Source organism: Chiloscyllium plagiosum, unplaced genomic scaffold (assembly GCF_037043375.1).
Source record: "Chiloscyllium plagiosum isolate Xiang-an unplaced genomic scaffold, Cpla_swu_hap1 HiC_scaffold_12, whole genome shotgun sequence".
Classification (NCBI taxonomy): domain Eukaryota; kingdom Metazoa; phylum Chordata; class Chondrichthyes; order Orectolobiformes; family Hemiscylliidae; genus Chiloscyllium; species Chiloscyllium plagiosum.
In genome coordinates, this window is record NW_028270150.1 from 62,548,432 (window position 1) to 62,571,537 (window position 23,106).

Here is a 23,106-nt window from a genome sequence, read left to right on the forward strand (position 1 = left end):
ACTGCTTTTCCTGCAATGAACACGTTGCTGGCTTCGAACAGATTAGTTGCCTGTTCAGTGGTGTGAGTTTTTGAAACAGTATTTGTGGCAAGATATTGTGGCAATAGATTGTTTTCAGATGTTTTCACATATGGCATGTTGTTCAGATGAGAGGTCTGTGTTCTCTGATCAAATGTTCTACTGGGCTTTAAGTAGACAATCGTCTTTGCAGAATGTTCTGCAGTAAATGGAATCTTGCATTATAAATGCTGTTGAACAATTTTCGAGAGTATGTATCCACTGATAACTGCACTGTCCATTCTGTCAGTAGCTGATTTACCAAAGAGACACAAATCAATTCTAAGTTTCCATAGCTGCATGGTTCAGAATAGTACATGAAAGTTCTTAATTACGCTATCTACAGACTCTTCAAGAAATTGACATCTACCATTGAAGCATAGTATCCTCAGTGTCCTATTTGTACTCGACTCAAAATATTGATCGAAAGTTGATTGGAGGTTGTCAAACATAACAGGTTTCTCATTGATCTGTGTCCATGTAACAGATGATCAAATGATCTTCACAACTGGGATCAATTGAATCTCTTGAAGAGTATAAAGAATGTAAGGGCACTCTTCCGAAGAAAATCAGGAATGCAGATGGGACATGAGATAGCCATGGCAGATGAGCATAAAGATAATCCAAAAAGATTCTACAAATACACTAAGAGGAAGAGAACAACTAGACAACAGAACCCCTTAAAAAGGGACTTAGATTCAGAGTCGGGCCTCCATTTTGAACAGAGTGATGAGGAGAGAGGGTGGAGAGAAATGAGACCTGCCGGGTAAGTCAGTTTTTCCTATTTAAAAAGGGACCTAACTTGAGAGTTGGGCCTCCATTTTGAACAGAACTGTAAGGAGAGGGCGGGGAGAAACGAGGGCTGCCAGGAAGCTTTTAAGTGGGTGAGATCTAAACCTGAGACCCTCAACCTCCCACCCACCTCCTCTAACCTTACTAAGAGTCTGTAAACACATGTCTCTTTTGACAACATCTGCAGGAAGTGCACCCAACTCCAGCTCCTCGAAAACTGAGTTAGGGAAACGCAGCTGGAGCTGGATGAACTGTGGATCATCTGGGAGGCCTGAGGGAGAAACTGAGAGGATGTATAGGAAGTTGGTCACTCCTCCAGACGCAGGCTAAGGATAGCTGGGTTACAGTCAGGGGGAGGAAAGGGAGCCAACAGATAGAGCCGATCCCCTGTGGCCATTCCCCTCAGCAATAAGTATACCATTTTGGATTTGCTGGTAGGGACGGCCTACCAGGGGAAAGCCATAGTTGTTAGGTCTCTGGCACTGAGGCTCAGAAGGGAAGGGGGGAGACTAGAAGTGTCAGGGGACTCAACAGTTAGATGGATTGACAGGAGATTTTGTGGTCAGGAATGGGACTCCCAGAAGGTATGTTGCCTCCCTGGTGAAAGGAACCGGGATGTCGCCAATTGGGTTTACAGGATTCTGAAGGGGGTAGGTAAGCAGTCAGAAATTGTGGTAAATATTGGCACCAATGATATAGCCAGGAAAGGGATTGAGGATCTGAAAAGTGACTATAGACAGCTTGGTTAGAAGCTGAAGAGCAGGGCAAGTAGAGTAGTGATCTCAGGTTTGCTACCGGTGCCACAAGACAGTGAGGTGAGGAACAGTCAGTGAGTGCAGCTTAACACTTGGCTATGAGACTGGTATAGGAGGAAGGGCTTCAGATACTTAGACCATGGGGATGCCTTCTGGGGAAGGTGGGACCTGACCTGTACATGAAGGAAGGGCTGCACCTGAACTGTAGGGGCACAAATATCCTGGGTGGGAGATTTGTTTGTGTGGTTTGGGAGGGTTTAAACTAGTTTGGCAAGGGGTTGGGAGCTACATATCTGAGAGGGGCGATAGTTGTAGATGGAGCAGTGACAGGATATAATGAATCTATTAGGAAGGCTTTTCACGTGATGAAACAAAGGGATCAGTTAAAGTATGTCTGCTTTAACACAAGGAGTGTCAGAAATAAGAGTGATGAACTTACAGTATGGATCAGTACTTCGGACTATGATATTGTGGCCATAACGGAGATATGGGTTTCACAGGGGTAGGAATTGTTGTGAGATGTTCCAGGGTTTAGAAAATTTAAAAAGAATAGGGAGGGTGGAAAAAGAGGAGGGTGTGTAGCATTGCTCATCAGAGATTGCATCACAGCTACAGAAATGAAGGTTGTTGAGAAAGGTTTATTTACTGAGTAGAAGTTAGGAACAGCAAGGGACCAGCCACCTCATTGGGGGTTTTCTACTGACCCCCTAACATCAATAGAGAGATTGAAGAACTCATAGGCCAGCAAAGTTTGGAAAAATGCAGAGCTAGCAGGGTTATTGTTATGGGTGACTTCAACTTGCCCAATAGTGACGGGAACCTCCTTAGTGCAGATGATTTGGATGGAACCATTTTTGTCAGGTGTGTTCAGGAGGGTTTGCTTACTCAGTATGCAGACAGGCTGATGAGGGGAGAGGTCATTTTGGATTTGGTGCTCGGCAATGAGCCAGGACAGGTGTCAGACTTGCGGTGGGAGAACACTTTGGTGACAGCGACCACAATTGCCTCACATTTACCATAGCCTTGGAGAGGGAAAGGAGCAGTTACCAAGGGAAAATATTTAATTGGGGTAAAGGAACTTATGATACTATCAGACAGGAGTTGGGAAGTACAGATTGGGAGCAATAGTTCCACAGAAAGGGCACAACAGACATGTGGAGACTGTTCAAGGAGCAGTTGTTGTGAGTGATGCACAAATTTGCTCCTCTGAGACAGGCAAGAAAGGGGAAGATTAAGGAGCCTCAGATGATGAGAACACAGGAGCTTCTTGTCAACAGGAAGAAGACAGCTTACGTAAGGTGGAGGAAGCAAGGATCTAGCACAGCTTTAGAGGATTACAGGCTTATTAGAAAGGAGCTCAGAAATGGACTGAGGAGAGCCAGGAGGGGGCATGAAAAACACTTGGCAGGAAGGATTAGGGAGAACCCAAAGGCACTTTACACATACATGAGGAATAAGAGAATGATGAGAGAGAAGGTAGGGTCAGTCAGGTATAGCATAGGGAACTTGTGCGTGGAGTCTCAGCAGATAGTGGAAGCCCTAAATTAGTTTTTTACTTTGGTTTTCACGAAGGAAATGGACCTTGTTGTGAATGAGAACTTTGAGGAGCTGGGAAACAGGCTTGAACAGATCAAGAATTGAAGAAGTTGATGTGCTGGAAATTTTGGCAAACATTAAGATTGATTAGTCACTAGGACCAGATCAGATTTATCCCAAATTGCTCCGGGAAGTGAGAAAGGAGGTTCTAAGCTGCTGCTGAAGATCTTTGCTTCCTCACTCTCCATAGGAGCCATATCGGAGGACTGGAGGAAGGTGAATGTTGTTCCTCTTTTCAAGAAGGGGAATATAGAAATCCCTGGCAATTACCGACCAGTCAGTCTTAGGTCTGTGGTCAGCAAGGTTTTGGAAATAATTCTGAGGGATAGGATTTATGACTATTTAGAAAAGCATAGCGTGATTAAAGGCAGTCAGCATAGCTTTGAGGGGCAGATTATGCCTCACAAATCTTATTAAGTTCTTTGAGGAGAAGACAAGACAGGTCGATGAAGGTTGAGCAGTGGATGTGGTGTATATGGACTTCAGAAAGGCATTTGATAAGGTTCCTTATGGTAGGCTCATTCATAAACTCAGAGGTATGGGATACAAGGAGATTTGGCTGTTTGGATTCAGAATTGGTTGGCTGACATAAGGCAGAGAGTGGTTGTAGATGAAAAGTATTCTGCCTGGAAGTCAGTGGTGAGTGGTGTCCCGCAGGGCTCTGTTCTTGGGCCTCTGTTCTTTGTCATTTTTATGAATGACTTGGATAAGGAGGTTGCTGGGTGGGTTAGTAAATTTTCCAATGACACAAAGGTTGGAGGTGCTGTTGTTAGTATCGAGGGCTATTGCAGGCTGCAACGTGACATAGACAGGACGTTGAGCTGGGCTGAGAATGGCAGATGGAGTTCAACCTGAATAAATGCGAAGTGATGCATTTTGGAAGGTTGAACTTGAATGCTGAATATAGGATTAAAGATAGGATTCTTGGCAGTGTGGAGGAACAGTAGGATCTTGGTATTCAAGGACATAGATCCCTCAAAGTTGTCACCTCAGGGTTGTTAACAAAGAATACGGTGTTTTGACTTTCATTAACAGGAGGATTGACTTTAAGACCCATGAAGTTATGCTGCAGCTCTACAAGTCCCTGATGAGACCATACTGAGAATATTGTGTCCAGTTCTGGTCGCCCTATTATAGGAAAAGTACAGAGGCTTCAGAGAAGGTTCAAAGAAGGTTTACCAGGATGCTGCCTGGACTGGAGGGCTTGTCTTGCAAACAGAGGTTGACGAAGCTCGGACTATTCTCTCTGGAGAGAAGGAGGAAGAGAGGTGACATGATCGAGGTATACAAGGTAATGAGAAGCATGGACAGAGTCAATAGCCAGAGACTTTTCCCCAAGGCAGGATTGACTGGCACAAGGTGTCATAGTTTTAAGATATTAGGAGAAAGATATAGAGGAGATGTCAGAGATAAGTTCTTTACGCAGGGTTATGAATGCATGGAATGCATTGCTGGTGGAAGCAGAGTTATTAGGGACATTTAAGCAACTGCTGGACATGCACATGGACAGCAGTGAATTGAGGGGTGAATAGGTTCGGTTATTTTGTTTTGGATTTGGAATAATCCTTGGCACAACATTGTGGGCCGAAGGGTCTGTTCTGTGCTATACTTTTCTGTGTTCTATGTTCTAAAGATCAACTAGGGCATCTTTATGAACCTCAGATGGAGAGATATTAAAAGAAATTAAATAAATATTTTGCATTAGTTTTTACGATTGAGAAATGAATAGAGGCTAGAGAAAAAGCAAAATAAATATTGATGTGTTGAAACCAGTTCACATTGTAGAAGAGGAAGTGCTAGATGTCTTAGAAAATAAAAAAAAGCGGATAAATCTCCAGGAGCTGATCAAATGTATGCCAGGACATTGTGGAAAGGCAAGCTAAGCAGAAGCCTGGAATCTAGTCTTGCAAGTCTATTGGAGCAGAGAAGTGAGTTAGCATGATCAGCATGTTCTGCATTTGATGTGGTATCTAACCCTGAAGATCTGAAATATTAAAAACGTGTTTTGCACATTTGCCAATTTGCTGACTGACCAAAGGGATTTGAAAGCTTGACTTTTTCTGCTCGAAAGATCAGTACAGGTGAACATAAGCCTTAATAGTACAAAAGTACAAACAGGGAGGTTTCTCAAACTAAATTTCTCATATATATTTCACATTACTCTGGTTTCACTTGTGCACCATTATTGTTTGCTGAGATTGGTTTATTCAGAAAACTCAATGTACACTGACATAACTCATGATTGACACCATTGACAGATACATAATTATTCAGGACATTTCTTTTATTGTGGAAGAAGCAATATTGTAGTTTTGTTTTCAATTGTCCCTCCCTTCCATCTATTGTAAATCACATTGTCTGAGAGCAATCTCAGCTGACATAACTGAATTGTGGCTGATGAACCTTGGATCTTGGATGATTGTTCCAGCCAAACCTCTGAGACAGACAAATATTTTAACTATTCTGACACCACACTTAGAGTCATAGAGATATGTACAGCATAGAAACAGACCTTTCAGTCCAACTCATCCATGCCAACCAGATATCCTAAATCAATCTAGTCCCATTTGTCAACACCGAGCCCATATCTCTCTAAAGCTTTCCAATTCATACGCCCATCCAGATGCCTGTTAAATGTTATAATTGTACCAGTCTCCACCACTTCCACTGACAGCTTATTCCATACAAACACCACACTCAGCGTGAAAACGTTGCCCTTTTGGTCAGTTTTATATCTTTTAAACCTCTCACCTTAAACCTATGCCCTCTAGTTCTGGACTCACTCACTCCAGAGAAAAGATCTTGTCGATATACCCTATCCATGCCCCTCATGATTTTATAAACCTCTGAGGCTCCAGAGAAAACAGCCCCCACAGCCTATTCAGCCTCTCCCTATAGCTCAAATCCTCCAACCCTGGCAATATTTTTGTTCTCGCCCATTATGTTCTTACCTTGGCTGACTGTCACCACCAACCTTTCCCGACAAACCAAGTAAGCCAGGCCCCTCTGACTTGACTTCTCCATGCCACCAATCCTATCCTCACTCTGACACCAATCCTTCTTCCAACCCTTCATGCTTCCAACCTCACTCTGCAATATTCGCAGTCACTGATTTCATTATGCTGTCTCTGGGGTTCAGTGTAAAAGTCTATTCTGCTGCTCCTTTCCCTTGTGCCATAAAGTGAAGGAAACCACTGACCTTAAACATAACTGCACAAAGAAGACAAGTGCATATATGTGTTATGGAAAGAGTTCCTTTGGCTCATCATTTTCATGTTAGTTATCATCCACTTATCCAATCTTATCCCATTTCTCAACACTTGGCCTGTAGCCTTGTATGCTATCACACTTCAAGGGCTCACCTGTATACAGAAGAACCTAGATTATCCAAACGAGATGGGCAGTCAGTATTTTGTTCAAATGATTGATTATTTGGTTAATTGATTCAATGCTTTTCCTCTGGGGCTCAGAGTTTTCAGAAGTTTCCTTTTTCCTCGCTCTGTCTGCCTTGCTCCCTCTCTCTGATTCAGGGTTTGTTTCTGAGTAGACATACACTTGTGAACTGCAATATTGCTGAAGCCTCCTGCCACTACCTCCCCTCCATCAGTTCAATGGGATTGACACATCGAGTGTGGGCGGCACGGTGGCACAGTGGTTAGCACTGCTGCCTCACAGCGCCAGAGACCCGGGTTCAATTCCCGCCTCAGGCGACTGACTGTGTGGAGTTTGCACGTTCTCCCCGTGTCTGCGTGGGTTTCCTCCGGGTGCTCCGGTTTCCTCCCACATCACAAAGATGTGCAGGGTCAGGTGAATTGGCCATACTAAATTGCCCGTAGTGCTAGGTAAGGGGTAAATGTAGGGGTATGGGTGGGTTTCGCTTCGGCGGGTCGGTGTGGACTTGTTGGGCCGAAGGGCCTGTTTCCACACTGTAATCTAATCTAATCTAATCTAATCTACTTGCTAAGTCCACTCGCCATCTCCCCATTCAGGAGACTAGGCAGCAGCACTTTGTGTGTGAGCTCCCCCCACCACCTGTCTGCCCCCACCTCGCTCCCGCTGCCCCCATCCACTCCCACAACCCGTTCCAAACCCACCCTGTTTCCCCTCCCAACCCTGGCATAACCCTGCCCCTTGACCAACCTGGCCATCTGTCCCACGCCCTCCCATCTGCCTCCACACTCCCACCCCCGCCCCCTTCCTGGGCAACCAGACTGGACACCAACAGCAAGACTGCTACTGCCTTTGAGGGGGGGGGGGGGGGAGTCTCAAAATAGTGTACACACACACACACACACAACGTTTTTTGCAACTTTTTGACAAGTTCCACCTTTGCCCTGTCCACGTCAATATTGGAGAGATTATCTGGAGAATTGGGGTTTAGGGTACACCCCTGTGTTGAAGTCCAGAGAAAGTGTGGGGAGAGAGAGAAGGTGGGCAGTCAGTCATTTGGAGACAGTGCCTGGGATCCTATCAATATCCAGGACTGTTCTCGGCAGCATTTCAGTCAGCCAAGTTAATTTTTAATCATCACAAACAAAAGGTCCGATCAGTGTTGTAAAAGCACCTCTTTGATGTAATGTTTCTATCGGGATCTTGAGATTTTCTTTGGATGATCCAAAATTCGGATAATTGATGTTTGGATAATCGAGGTACCTCTGTACTTCTTAAATATTCTGACGGTTCCCGCTTCTACAACCTTTTCAGGCGGTGAGTTCCAGTTACCCAAACACTGGGTAAAAAAAAACTCTTCAAATCTCCTCCAAATCTTCTGAACCTTACCTTATTTTTTTCCCCCGATAATCAATCCCCCTCCTCAGTGGGAAAGTTTATTCCTATTGACAATATTTACACCCCTCATTGTTCTGTGGAGTTCAATTAGGTTTCCTCTCAGTCTTTTCTGTTCCAAGGAACAGCCTACACAGTCTCATTTCATAGCTGAAACACTGCAGACTGGGCAACATCCTGATGAATCCCCTGCCACTCTCCAATGTAACGAAAACTTCCTTATCATCTGGCAGACGAAGTTTAATTTAGATAAATATGATGTGTTGTATTTTGGTAAGAAAAATCAGAGCAGGACTGAAACAACTAATGGTATGGTCTTGGGGAGTTGCCAAACAAAGTGACCTTGAGGTGCAGGTTCACAGTTCCTTGATGGTAGCGTCACAGATAGCCAGGATAGTGAAGGCAGCATTTGGCACTCTTGCCTTTATTGGACAGTGCATAGAGTATAGGAGTTGGGATGTTATGTTGTGACTGTACAGGACATTGGTTCGGAATATTGTGTTTAATTCTGGTCTCCCTGCTACAGGAAAGATTTTATTAAACTTCAAAGAGAAGTTTTACAGGGATGTTGTTGGCATTGGAGGTTTTGAGCTCAAGGGAGAAGCTGAATGGGGGCTATTTTCCCTGGAGCATCAGAGGCTGAGGGTGATTTTATAGAGATTTTTTTAGAAAATCATGATGGGATGAATAAGGGAAATAGTCAAGATCTCTTCCCCAGGGTAATGGAGTCCTAAGCTAGACAGCATAGCTTTAAGGTGAGGGGCAAGAGGAGCAAAAGGGACCAAAGGGGCAAAGTTTTCACATAACGTGTGATGTCTGGAAGGAATGAGCTGCTAGATGAGATGGCGGAGGCTGGTACAATTACAACATTTAAAAGGCATCTGGATGGGTACATGAAAAGGAAAGGTTGAGAGAGATTTAGGACAAATGCTAGCAAATGAGACTAGATTGATTTAGGATATCTGGTCAGCATGGATGAATTGAGCAAAGGGTCTATTGCTGTTTTTACAACTATGACTACATACTGAATGATCAGTGCTGGAAGTGTTTCTGTGCTGTATAACTCTGTGTCTCTATATCTGCACACTGTACTTCAGCTGTGGTCTCGTTAACAATCCACAGTTCCATCATAACTTACTTGCTCTTGTATTCTATGGCATGACTAACAAAGGCAAGTATTTTGTATGTCTCTTAACCACTCTATCACAGGATGGGAGCTTCATGAGAACATGGGTTCAAATTCCACCATGACAGATGGTGAAGTTTACATTTAATTAAAACCTGTAATTAAAAAATCTGGCGTAAAGGTGAACATGTAACCACTGTTGATTGTCATAAAAACCCATCTGCTTCACTGAGCTCCTTCAGGAAACAAAATTAGCCATCCTTCCCCTAGCTAATACGTGACTTTGAATTTTCAGCAACATCATTGACTCTTAGTAATGCTAACATCCCATGAACAAAAGCAGAACCTGTCCTGTTGCTGACAAGGATATATTTCCATGCACACCAAGGTTCTGCTGACCCTGAGTACTCACTAAGGTCCGATCATGTACTCCCTTGACTTTTTGGTCATCCCAGAATGCACTTCACTGCAGATGGGGTTTCATGATTAAACCCCATCTGCAAATGTTGTGTCCATCTGACCAGCTTGTCTATACCTTCATGCAGTCTAAAGTTTTCATCCTTGCTATTTACCACACTACCAATTTTATGTCATTCGTGAATTCAATAATAAAACCTCCTATATTTGTAACTAAATTATTCATGTACATCAAGCATCAGAGACCCTAAATTGAAATCTTTGGTACACCACTGGACAGACTTCCAGCCACAGAAACAACCTTTAACCTGCGGTCTTTGCCTCTTGCCACAAAGTCAATTTTGGATTGAGTTGGCCGAATTGCATGGAGCTCTCACCATTTCCCAAGCAGCACTTTGTCAAAGCTCTTACTGATGTCCATATCGACTACATCAAATACACTACCCTCATTCATGCACTGAGTCACGTCCTCAAAATATTCACTCAAATCTGTTAGATGTTATCTCCCCCATGGGGTTAACCATGATGTTTTTGGTTAATCCTTGCTTCTCTGAATGGAGGCTAATTCTAAACTCAGGGTTCTTGGGACTTGCTTCCTTCCCCTTCACCTTTATTGGGGCTTAGTGATCTGGTACTATCACAATTTCCTTTTTAAAATTTCCCTCACTGTTCAGATGTAGACTTTCCAACAAGCAGATGCTCTCAGTCCACTTTGGTCAGATTCTGTCGTATGATCTTAAATTCAGTCTTTCCCCTGTTCAGAACATTCATTTCAAGTCCAACTTTATTCTTTTCCAGAATCAACTTATAGAGTTGTCTTTTTCATATTTCAATCTGTCATTGGGAATCAAAATTTTGTATCCCACTTGATAAAGTCACCTTGACCATATTGCAAGTTTTGCACACGAAGCTCCATGGAACTTTCCCTAATTAATTCATAAGGAATGGTAATTTGATTCTGAAACAAGGAGGAATTTTTTCACTGAGGATTTGTGAACTTTTGGAATTCTCGACACCAGATGTTTCGTCAATGAACATAGTCAATGCTGAAACAGATTGATTTTTTGAATCTAGGCTATGGAGAATTAAACAGTATTGACGATAAAAAGCAGACATGTTATTGAATGGTGGAATACACCAAATAGCCTGCATCTGCTCAATACTTTTTATGTTTACGCTATTTCCTTCTACAGTGACTGTGTGTCATTTTAGTTATATTAGTCTATGATTTGACATTTGATTCTCTTGTAAAAGAGCATATTACATAACAGCAAGAGAATCACAATGTGCACTCTCAAATTTCACCAGCATAATTATTTCATTGAATATAGTGGAAATTTTATTTTCAGACAAGTTTTGAATATAAATGCAGAATACAGTACAATTAATACATAAATACATGACTGTTTAAGCACCAAAGCATAAAAAAGGTGTCAGATAAAAAGCAGAAGAGAACTATTCCATGTTGCTCAAACCGTTTGCCATTTCTGTAGCAGGAACTTCAATGAAGTTTTATGAACTTAGTACAGTCAACAATGTTTCCCTGAAACCACGTCCAACTGTTCGCAACACTGGCAACAAGTAAAATCAGTGGAAAGCTCCTTTACAGTGGGATATATCACAAATGCGAGGATGATGACATTGTAATTGTACTGGTTTGAACATTAGTTGCATATGGTTATCCCAGACATAATGTTCAAATCAAAACTATCATTTTTTTTGTGAGAAGATGCAACAAAAAACTTCCAGCTCGGCGAACAGAACCACAGCAGCAAAACTATCATTGGGCAGATTGCACCAGTTTGGACTAATTGCTGGAGGGACATTCAGTAGAATATCATGCATTTACTAATAGGAGAGAAAATACAACAAGAACTGTTTCAGTCCACAGATAATAGAGACGGGAATCCTGTCAGGGAGATTCGACAGCATTGTAGGGTTGAATTTCAGCTAGTAGTCAAGAGTTGGGAACTTGCAGGGTAAGCCAAATTGGAAGGGAGTAAAATTAGAAACAGGAAGTACAAAAGCTGCTTGAAAGACAAGACACAGGAGAAACAACACCAAGCATTTCAAATGTTTGTGTGCCAAATGATGTAAAAAGGCAAGTTTTTTTTTAGGGCACCTTACTGGAATTCATGCAGCACTTATAACAAGATAGAAGATCTAAAAGCACACAGAAAAATTGGTATGATCTAACTGCCAATACAGAAACATGGCTGCATGGTAATCAGTTTAGGAATTGAATATTCAAAGACATTAAATGTTTAGGAAGGACATATATATATAAGTTAAAGGAGGCAAAGTTGTGCTGATAATAAGGAATGGGATCAATACATTCGTAAGGGAGGATCTCAGATCAGAAGAACAATGAGTGCAGAATTTATTTGAAAAAGCAAGCAGCAACCTTGGTTATTGGAGAATTTATAGGCAACTGAATGGTATTGGTATTATGGGACATGGTACTAATCAAAAGATGAGAGAAGCATACAGCATCAGAAACCCAGTTATGGGTGACTTCAATCTGTATAGACTGCAAATCAATTGAGCATTACAACTGTGAAGGACGAATTTCTGGAGTGTGTTCGAGATGGTTCTCTACAGTAATGTTTTGTGAAGCTTACAGCAGGATAAACTATTTTATATTTATATTATGTCATAAAAAGGGTCAATTAATAATATTGCTATAAATGGACGACATTATGAAAGAACTTTGAAGAAATTTGAGAGTAAGGTAGTTCAGGCTAAAGTAAGAGTGTTAAAATTCAAAAAGCCAAGTAAGGCATAAGGTACAAACATTTTCTTGAGGTAGATTTGAGAAAACAAATGAAAACACAAGACCATACAGTTGCAATGGATAGTCTTTGAAGAACTATTAAATTGCTTACAGCAACAATGTCTCCATTCAAGATGCCAAATCTTTAAAAAAAAGGTCAGTCAACCATCATTGACAAAAGAAGGTAAGGACTGTATATATTATAGAAAAATCTTTTAAACTTGTCAGAAATAGTAGTAAATGGGGATTGGGAAGTTTTTCTTTTGAAGAATACGGCAAAAGGAGCACCAAGAGACTGACTAGGAAAGAGAAACCGGAATATAAACTGGTTGTCATGCAGTCATGTTTCTGAATTTGCAGTTAGATCATACCAATTTATCTGTATGCCGTTAGCAAAATAAAATGATTGCAAAAGCTTCTACAGGTTGTGAAAATGAAGGGAATGGCTAGGATGAATGAGGGTATCTTACAGGCAGAGTCAGGAGAATTTATGAAGTGGGATCAAGGAATGTCAGAATCAAACTGATTACTTTGTGTCTGTTTATAACTACGCAAGAACTTTTTCTAGAATTGGAGATCAAAGTGACAGGAAGAATAAGGTTTTGAAGGAAATCAATATTACTTGGAAGATTTTACTGGTCAATTTAGTGGAGCCAAAAGTTGATAAATGCTCAGGACCTGGTGGTTCATGTTCTAAAATGTTGAAGAAAGTGGCAAGAGATAGTTGACGCAATGGTAATAATTTTCCAATATTGTATAGATTTTGGATTGTTTTTTGCAGACTGGTGACTTACAAATGTCACCACACTACAAAATAAGAGACAGAGAAAATTGGGAACTACAGACTTATTATCCTTTTTATTAGTAATACAGAAAATGCTAGAATCTATTATAAAGGATGTGATTAAATGGACACTTGCATAATAATGATCCAATTGAACATAATTAACAAGTATTTTCAAATGGAAATCCTGATTGACAAACAAAATGGAGTTTTTTTTTGAGGACATTACTATCAAAATCATAGAGTGGAATTGATGGGCAGTATCTTTGGATTGTCAGAATGCTTTTAACAAAGACCTCACAGATGGCTGAATAGCAAAATTAAAATACATGCGATCAGAGGCACATGGATTAGGACTGGTAAAGCACCAAAAAGAAAAGGTAGAAATATATGGATTATTCTTGAGTGGGCAGGCTGAGACTAGTTGGGTATTGCTAGGATCAGTACTTTGAGTTCAGCGGTTCACTATATCTTCACACACATACATATATATATCAATGAACTTTACATTTAGAGCAAATGTAATGTTTCCAAAGTGGCAGATAATGCAAAACTAAGTGGGGATATGTGTTGTGAAGATGATGTAACGTGGCTTCAGAAAGATTTGGACAGGCTTAGTGGGCAAGACCATGGCAGATGGAATACTATGCAAAAAATTGCAAGTTTATACACTTTGGTAGTAGAAGCAGATTGCAGAATATGACTTAAATGGGAAGGGGTTGCAAACTGTCAATAGGTCATTGAAGGCAAATAGCAAGTGCAATAAGTTAGCAGGAAGACTAATAGAATGTTAGCTAGAAATAACAAGTCACATATAAAAAATACAGGAATCCTATGAACATTGATTCATAATGGCAAAATATAATGATACATTGTTAGCAAATTTAATGAACCCAAACTCGAAATTTTGCTGACCAAAATTTTATTACTCAGAACTTAAGCTTACATTGTGTATAATATATTTTTGTACCATGTTATTAATTTGATGAATCAGGGTAACAATGCTGGATAACCTAAAATGTAAAACTATGGCCTACAATCCCACTTCATCGGCAAGTTTAGTTTCTATCTAATGTATAAATACAACAATTTCCCACCAATGTATGTATTTCAAATGGTGATACTTTTGCAAAGCTAGAAGAAATATCACATCGCAGGCAGCTATTTCTGGAAATTTCAGTTTGACTACATTTGTCCCTCATTTGAAACTTTCAATAGTCTGTTGTTTTGGTAGGTGCATGAAGAAAACTTTCATTTGCCATCAAAGTGTGTTTTCTTCCTTTCACTTTATAAACCTGCTGGTCAGAAGTTGAGAAGGAAATCTCAGTTGAGCTTTAAAAGCAGTGAAACCATTGTGAAGGAATGAAAAGCTCGTGTTATATTTGTTCTTTATGTTAATACTGCAAAAGCACTAAATTGATCAAATAACATTTTTTTTAGATTAGATTACATTACAGTGTGGAAACAGGCCCTTCGGCCCAACAAGTCCACACCGACCCGCCGAAGCGCAACCCACCCATACCCCTACATTTACCCATGACCTAACACTACGGGCAATTTAATATGGTCAATTCACCTGACCTGCACATCTTTGGATTGTGGGAGGAAACCGGAGCACCCGGAGGAAACCCACGCAGACACGGGGAGAATGTGCAAACTCCACACAGTCAGTCGCCTGAGGTGGGAATTGAACCCAGGTCTCAGGCGCGGTGAGGCAGCAGTGCTAACCACTGTGCCACCGTGCCGCCCACTATAATTGCAAAAAATTCAAAATACAGAATGGAACAAACATCTGAACATGTTGGCACAATCTGACCTATTTGCTCCGACAATCCACTGGTTACCAGTGAAAGATAAAAGATACTATGAGGGGAGGCACCAAGTACTTGCCGCAGTTTAGTCCACTGTAGGCCTTTGGTTTTAAAGGGTTTAAAAAGAAAACTGCGAGAATTTTACAAAGCAGGAATCTCCAGCTAATGGTTTCCTTTTTAAATGAATACCTGCTCTCTTGAAGCTAGATCAGTGCTCACTCATTTGAAATGCAATATATTTTAAACATTCTCTCAAATGAAAAAGCCTCGAGGTATTTCCAGGGTCATATGTTGTGCTGGGAATGTAATTACTAGGTTTCAGAATCAGGTCAATTCCACTGTGTTGCATAATACTCCAAGCTAAGAACATCGTGAATTTTGACTAACAGTCTTGTTGGGGAATAATGCAATTTGTAATGTGTTGTACTTAATTGCTATTTTTATAATGTAGCTGTAGAAATGTATAGGTGTTGCCTGTAGCATAGAATGACCTACAAATAAACTTTGTGCTCTCTTGTCTTAAGTGAAATCAAGGTGAATGCAATTGGGTTTTGAACACTAATTCAATACTAATTATGCAGCTGCATGGGTCTGTTTACCAGTGTTCTTTACACACTGAGAGATTGTTTATTCCATACATTGGTAGCAGGCACTCCTTTATAAGTTGTGATGGGATCTGCTACCAAATGTTTCAAGATTAATTTTATGGCATGTCACTTGGAGTGCAAGCCCTCAATGACAAGGAAAGACAACCAGGCATTATCTTCTTCGAAAATCAGATGAAAGGATTAAGGGATGGGGGTGAGGAGAAAAGTGCAAGAATAAAGTGGATGAAGTCAACAGAAGTTTTACAAAAAGACAAATGATGAAGTGAAAAGAAAAAAATGGATTAAAAGACAGATAAAGGTAAAGAAAGGGAAATAATTTTTCTGAAGTGCATTTTTGAAGTTTTCAACTAATAGCTGAAAGAATGGGATTCCCACACTAGTAGTAGTTCTTTTTTTTAATTGTCAAAGAGACTATTTGGCAACATCTAATACTTATCTGACATTTAAAAGGGTACTTGTATTTGAAATATCAAAGCACAAATTTTGCCATTTCAGAGAGGTTCTCAAAAATGGGAAAATTGTGGCACTCAAGTCCTGAACCCAAACATAGCATTTCCAATTTTTGCCGTGGTATGATTGGGAGTTGACTGGATTTTGTAAATGTGCTGTTTTCAGAGGCAGCTGGCTATTTAATTATCAGTTGTCTCCACTCAAATCGGATGCTGACATTCATTGACTGAGAAACCCAGAGTGAAATCTGGAACTATCAACAGATCAGTAAGAATCAAATCAAAACTATCTAATGCATTTGACAAAAAGAACTGTCAAGAGTATCAAGGCATTTAAACATGCTGCCATTTAAATATTTTTAAAATGCTTAATTTCACCCTGTTTGCATATGTTTGAGAGTTTCCAATACTGCTTGATGCTGCTTGACTGTTTTCACAACCATCCATTACTACAGTAGGGTGCCTTTGATTTCATAATTTGATTAATAGATGCAAGTGACATTTGACTCTTTAACATAATTATGGAAATCTGAATTTCATTGTAATTTGCAACTGAATGAAATGTTGGTTTTTATAAGGTTTTATTTGTTTAAATTAATGGATGTTTTTAATGAATGTAAATACACATTTAAAACATTATTTATCTCATCCTTGCATCCATCCTGATGTTTGCTCATAATGGATTTGCCCATGATGGATACTGAATGAGTTGATATGGTCTGTGTAAGAAAAGTTGAGAAGTGGGGCATGTCGGTTGGCACGAAGTTGACATAGTTTTGCATGGAGGTTATAAATGACCATGGAATGGGGAGATAGAGAGTTTAATTAAAAATATGAAGAAATGGGAGATGCAAAGACAGTATGAAGTGACATAGAGGCCTTGGCGAGGGTTTGAATGGCGATGGTTGATGACATTTTAGTCTTTTATCTTTCAATTTTAAATGTTAGATACAGTACTACACCAGAGTCCATCATCTCACCCAGAAAACCCAGCAGTTCTTCCTGAGTTGCACATTCTGACATCAGCCATCCTAGCCACTTTGAACATTAATCAGAATGGGAGCACCTTTTTTCTTTTACAGTTCTGGACCACAGAGCTGGGAATTCTTTCAACTGCGTGTACCTGCCTCGTGAAAATCTGGCCATAACTCTTAACATTGTTTGACAAGTTTGCTTTTAATCTACCTTACAATTAATGCAATGCCATCTACTTTATGGGGCAGACAGCAAGATGCCTTTTGTTGCAAAGCTAACATTGGAACAGCATCACGCTTTACAGGTAAAGGTAATGAATTTGTCCCTTCAATATTCCATTTCCTGTAGGAAATCAAAAGAATCAAACAGCATATGAGCTTTAGTTACCAAAAGTGACAATACTTATTTTCATTTATCTCATACTAGCACTCATACCGTTTGAATCCCTAAATCATTAATACTTGCAAAAAATAGATTGCCTCAAAAGCTTGGCTTCAGTTTGATATTTAAATAATGTAGCAAGTACACAATTGCCTTTTGAAGATATTATTAATAACCAAATATTGTTGTAATTTTAAACAACAACTGAAGATAAATTAGAATCCGAGCTCTGCAGCATAAGAAAAGGCCCTTTAGTCGATCAAGTCTGCTATGGTTGAAAAAACCACCAAACTATTCTAATAACATTTCCAGCACTAAGATCATAGTCGTATGTGCCTTGGCATTGCAAGTACATGTCCAAATACATTTTAAATCTTGTGAAGGTTTCTGCCTCTACCACCCTGCAGGAAGTGAGTTTCAGATTCCCACCACCTTCTGAGTGAAAAAAATTCCTCCCATCTCCTCTAAATCTTCTTAAATCTATGCATCTTGGCCACTGATCCCTCCATCAGGGGGAATAGTTCCTTTCTGTTCACCCTGTCTGTGCCCCTCAATTTTATACATCTCAATCATGTACCCACTCTCAGACTCCTCTGCCCCAAGGAAAACAAACCCAATATATCCAATCTCTCTTCACAACTGATACTCTCCAGCCCAGGCAACATTCTGGTAAATCTTCTCTGCAGTGTCTCCAGTGCAATCATATCCCTCCTATGGTATGGATTTCAGAAATGCGCACAATACTGTCACTGTGACCTAGCCAACAGTTCACATAGTTCCAGCATGATTACCCTGTTCTTGAACTCTATTCCTTGGCTAATAAAAACAAGTATCCTATACACCTCCTTAAACATTTTATCCATCCTCAGTCGTACCTGAAGTGACTGGTGGATGTTCTTTGCAATAGTTTCCCTACCACTGAAGTGAGACTGATTAACCTGTAGTTTCCTGATTTACCTGCTGCGCCCTTCGTGAATTATGGTACCAAGTCTGGCACCTCTCCTGCACCCAGAGAAAAATCGAAAAGTATTTCCATGGTCCCTGTTATTTCTGCTCTTGCCTCACTCAACAGCCTTGGATACACTTTATCCGGCCCTGATAATTTACCTAATTTAACTCTGTTAGAACATTCAGAACCTCCTCTCTGCCTATGCTAATTCTTTTAAGTGTATCACAGTCTTTCTCCCTGATTTCTGTATCCACATCATCCCTCTCACAATGACATGAAGCATTCACTTATAATCCGACCAATGTGCTCCACCTTCACATACAAATTACTAATGTGGTCCTGAAAGGGTCTTACTCTCCCTATCTTTTACCCTTCATGCACTTATCAATTAATTTCAGATTCTCCTTAATTTTAACCATTAACTTTTCATGTCCTCTCTCTTTAAGTTTCTCCTTGCACAATCTATAATCTTCCAGCACTCCTGCTGGTTTGAGACCTCAATGTCCAACATAAGCCTCCCTTTTTCTCTTCATACAATCCTATATATCCATTGATATCCTTGTTTTATGGGTTTGTTGGTCCCACCCTTTGCCAATACTGAAGCATATTGACCCTATCCACTCCCTATTTTCTTCTTGAATACATCCCTTTGCTTAATCACAGACTTACAAAAAGTACATTCTCCTTGGCTAGCCTGGTCAGAACACACCTGATCTTATTAAAGTCCGCTTTCCCCAAATTTAGAATTGGGTTTTGGGCCATCATTGTCTTTTTCTATAAGGATCTTGAATCTAACAGATTGTGCTGTTGAACTGAATATTAGATTAGATTACTTACAGTGTGGAAACAGGCCCTTCGGCCCAATAAGTCCACACTGACCTGCCGAAGTGCAGCCATCCAGACCCATTCCCTTACACCTAACACTACGGGCAATTTAGCATGGCTAATTCACCTAACCTGCACATTTTTGGACTGTGGGAGGAAACCGGAGCACCCGGAGGAAACCCACGCAGACACGGAGAGAATGTGCAAACTCCACACAGTCAGTCGCCTGAGGGGGGAAGTGAACCCGGGTCTCTGGCACTGTGAGGCAGCAGTGCTAACCACTGTGCCACTGTGCCGCCCACTCCACTGTGCCAAAGTGTATCTAGGGTATCTAGGAGTCGTAACTTGCAAAGCTCAAGTTCCGAGTGGCTGTGATTGCTAATGACCAAGTAGGCACTGTCATTTGCTTGGGACAAGATTACATAAGCAAAGATGTGATCCCATAGGCTTGAGCTCCTTCACTTTGAAAAGATACATTCATGTGGGCAGCACGGTGGCACAGTGGTTAGCACTACTGCCTCACAGCGCGAGAGACCCGGGTTCAATTCCTGCCTAAGGCGTTTGTATGTTCTCCCCGTGTCTGCGTGGGTTTGCTCCGGTTTCCTCCCACATTCCAAAGATGTGCAGGTCAGGCAATTGGCCATGCTAAATTGCCCGTAGTGTTAGGTAAGGGGTAAATGTAGGGGAATGTGTGGGTTGCGCTTCGGCGGGGCGGTGTGGACTTGTTGGGCCGAAGGGCCTGTTTCCACACTGTAAGTAATCTAATCTAATGAACTCAACTGGCAGTGCCCGAATATTTCACTTCAAATTAAATTAAATCTCATTGAATTAATTCAGAAGTCGCAAGCAAAGTTGATGTAGTCCAAATGCCAAATACAGACTCTAGTTTCTGATGGGATTTCTCCAAGGTAGCTTCCATCAGTATCCTGGGATTAGATTTACATTTATGAAAATCTCCAGACGAAATGAGAGATGTGACTACCCGAGGATGGGTACTGGATAATTCTCCCAAATGTTTTCTGGTTTCTCCAATCAGTTAAGAAATGTTTAACTAACCTAATGCTGACAATTCCTTTAAATGTCTTTACTTTTTCCCAAATAATTTCAGCGACTAACATCATAAATTAACTTCCAAGAGGTTTATAGCTTAATAAGCCCCTTCTGACTTATGCCTACAGGCCAAGCTCCATGTGCTGAAAGTGGTTATTTCACATATAAAAATTTATCTTTTATTTTGCCATTTGAAAGCTGCAGATTTGCATACCTAATTCATAACACAATTACTTGCCACAAATGTTAATTAATAGCATTCATTTTATTGTATGTAACTTATTAATTACATTTACCAATCTGTCAATGCACATTTGCAGCTACAGACCTACCACTATCTACATAATATTTTTGCAAGTGCAGAATCCATGTATTTACAGCAGTAGCTCTGAAAAACTCGATGAACTTTTCTGAAGATGCTTATTGTTGTATGCTTGACAAAGTCCCAAGAGATAACACGTGTGCAGGTTTTTATAATGCTCATTTCACTGTGGTGTGAAGAGGCAAGTTAATTTAAAGTTTGCACGTTAACATTCATAAGAGACAAAAAAACATGGTTTCAAAGGAAATGTTGTAATTTGGAAGCAGTCAGCCAGTTTAGGAAGAATATTATTAAGCTGGAGAGGGCTTAGAAGAGATTTACCAGGATGTTGCCAGCTATGTAGGTTTGAATCATAAAGAAAAGCTGGATAGGCTGGGACTTTTTTCATTGGAGTGTAGGAAGTTGAGAGTCGATCTGATCGAAATTTATAAAAATAATGAGTGGTACAGATATAGTTAATGGTAGTTATCTTTTCCCTATGTTGAGGGATTTTAAAACTAGGATGCACATTTTTAAGGTGAGAGAAGAGAGATTTAAAAAAGACATAAGGGGCAAATCTGTTACACTGAGGATGGTTCATGTGTAGAATAAACATCCTGACAAAGTGATGTATGTGAGTACAATTAGCTTTAAAAGATATTTGGCTACGTACATGAATAGAAAAGGTTTGGAGAGATATAAGCCTGGAGCTGGCAGGTGGGATTAGTTAAGTTTGGGATCATGTACGGCATGTTTGACCGAAGGGTCTGTTTCCGTGTTGTATATCTCTACGACTCTACCAGACCAATAGCTGTAGATGTCTTGAATGCCATTTGCGAACAAATGGGTTTCAGGATCATTAGAAATGCATTGATGAAATATTATCACTAGTTGGATCCAAGATTTTCTTTGTCTGCAACTGTTGCTACGTCAGACTAACAATGTTTTTATTAGCATATTTTTCCAAGTATAAAAGTAGAGGCAATAAATATTAAGTAATATTATTTCAAACCATCCCATAATTGAATTAAAGCAATTAATGGTTTGAGCATTTCTTCCATTTGCATCCAAAATTTAGTAACCGGTACAGCAATAAATTTCCAGCCACTCATGTGTAATATTTCCATACGATTATGACTGACAATTATTATTTGTGGTTATTGGTTATCTCTATGGTAATATTTCCTGAGCCTAAATTATAAATTTTAAGGAAATGAAGCTATTGTTCCTTTGGCTTAAATGAATAAATGCAATACCCAATGCAATCTAGAGTCCTACAGTTCAAGATGATCCTGACTTGGGGCAGATTTTGAATTCTTGGAATAATTACAAGTGCTACTGTAAATCAAAATGTAACTACTGATCACAGTTATTGGAGACCAAACCTCAGCATCCCTGATGCTGCCTGAACTGCTGTGCTCTTCCAGCACCACTAATCCAGAATCTGGTTTCCAGCATTTGCAGTCATTGTTTTTACCTCAGCATCCCTGCACTCAGAGCTAGGAGAGGAGACTGTGTTGGATGGATGTGAAAGGTTGCAAATCACCTCAGCTTGTACTTTAATGGAGTCTGAGACCATTGGACAAGTAGCTTGTCATTTGAATGATCACTGCCCGAAGAAGCTAAACTGGGATGTTGACCATCCTATTTAATATTATAGAGTCAAAAATTTTGGTTGTTTTAAACAATAGCAATCACTGGCAGAGTAGGACATAACACATTTCTTCATCCCTTCTTTCTGTCTCACCTTTTGTTGTGACTTGAGTGAGGCCTGATCGGTTGGAACTTTCTTCACATTAAAACTGGCCAAAGGTTGCTGGTATTAAAGGCAAGGCAGAGCACCCAGTAACTCACCCCTATGCATAGAAGGCTCATCATGCCCTCCTCTCTCTCCGTACAGTGTGGACCTTGCTTCTGGGCCAAGTCCTTCTGTATACAACTCCCTCGTTTGATGATGTCATGTGATTTTGAGCAAGAGAAAGAGTGAGCGAGTGCAAATAGGTGAGACTGAGTGTCAACTGGACCTACACAAACAGGTTTCTCGCTGTAGGGCCATAAACACAAACGTATCTCTTCCCTCTCCCACCCAAAATCCTGTCCACATAATTGACTAGGAGAATGCCTTTAAGTCTAAGCAAACTGCTTCTAACTCCTACTTTTGTTTGAACTCTGCCAAGGCCACCTCAGAGGGTGCATCAGCAGCAGTGAATTCAAAGTTATACATAGCCTGCCTCTAGTCCCAATCACTTCCTTGATGACCAGGACCTGGACTCTTTCATTCTCTCTCTAGTTTTGCTTCTTATGCAAAAATGTTAAAAAATCAAGTTTCATTAAGTATTGTTGAGAAAAAAATACTTTGACTTAAACTCATCAGGATTCACTTTACAAGAAAACCAATTCAAAGGAAAAACCAGCATGTATACTGCATGAGAGGAAAGTACTGATTGGTAATTGGATTCTGATTGGTAGAGATATTGCCATGGAGAATGTGCCAACAAATAATGATTCACAATAAACTGCCAGGTTTTGTTTCCATTTTAAACTGAGCAGATTGACTCTCATTGTTCAGAGTACTGCCATAATAAATAAACCAGCCGATGAACATCACCTTTTTTTTATTTGAACCAGGCAAAGTGCACATACGTGTTCTGTCTGGAAAGAACAAGGCCCCT